The sequence below is a fragment of the Mobula birostris genome, unplaced genomic scaffold, assembly GCF_030028105.1.
Source record: "Mobula birostris isolate sMobBir1 unplaced genomic scaffold, sMobBir1.hap1 scaffold_181, whole genome shotgun sequence".
NCBI lineage: Eukaryota > Metazoa > Chordata > Chondrichthyes > Myliobatiformes > Myliobatidae > Mobula > Mobula birostris.
Genome location: NW_027274856.1, coordinates 702,228 through 703,136, shown reverse-complemented (window position 1 = coordinate 703,136; position 909 = coordinate 702,228).

Sequence of the window (909 nt, the reverse complement as noted above, 5' to 3'; positions counted from 1 at the left end):
GTGGAACCCGCCCGCCCGAAAGTCCCAAGTTGTGACTCGAGACATCGGGTAGGCGCGGGGAGCTCCGGTGGTCCGGCCGAAAATGCCGCCGCCCGGCCGGCACAGCCCTCCGAATCGGTCCCCAGGCGGACTTCCGCCAGTGGGAATTGGTCCGAAAATTCGTACGGGCAAAGTTGAGATTCGGCCGTAAATGCCGCCACGCGGCCCGGGTTAACGATGTGGGGAGGCCCGTGCCGCCTGTCGACCACTCCTCGGTGATCGTGAAAACCGCCTCCCCATATATCTGCAGGAACCCCGCCAATGCCCCCGTACAGAAATCGCATGTGTCAAAGGGGCGGCCGAACTTGACCCCGGCGGCCGGGGCTCTGGAACTCCCGGCCGGCAGTGGCCGGCAAATCCGACCCGCATCCGGACTTCCGAGCCAGACTTGGTTAACGAATTGCACCTGGGTAACCAAAACTCCCTGGACCACCCGATCTCCGGACACATGGTTCAAGCTCACACACCCACACACCCACCCACCCACCCACCGCGCGGGCCCCGTGCGCCGTAGTATTGGAAGAGGTGGGCTGCGCCAGCTGGTTTTTTTTATCGAATTGTCAGGGTCCGGTCGGGTTAAGGATTTGACAGGGCCAGCTTGACGAAATTCAGTGAAGCGCGGGTATTCGGCGGGAGTAACTATGACTTAAGGCGGGGGGCCCATGGGCCAGCAAGGAGTTTCTGGTGAACATCGGCCGGGACATTTTGACGGCGTGGCAAGAACTAGTTGTTATTGAGGGCGAAGGGTTTGTCCTCAGCGGGTTGATTGTCGAATTGTCGGGACTGCCGGGCCGGTTAGCGATTTGCCCGGCCGGCTTGGTTAACCATTTGCCCGAGCCGGGTTGGTTACCGAATTGTCAGGGTTGGGCT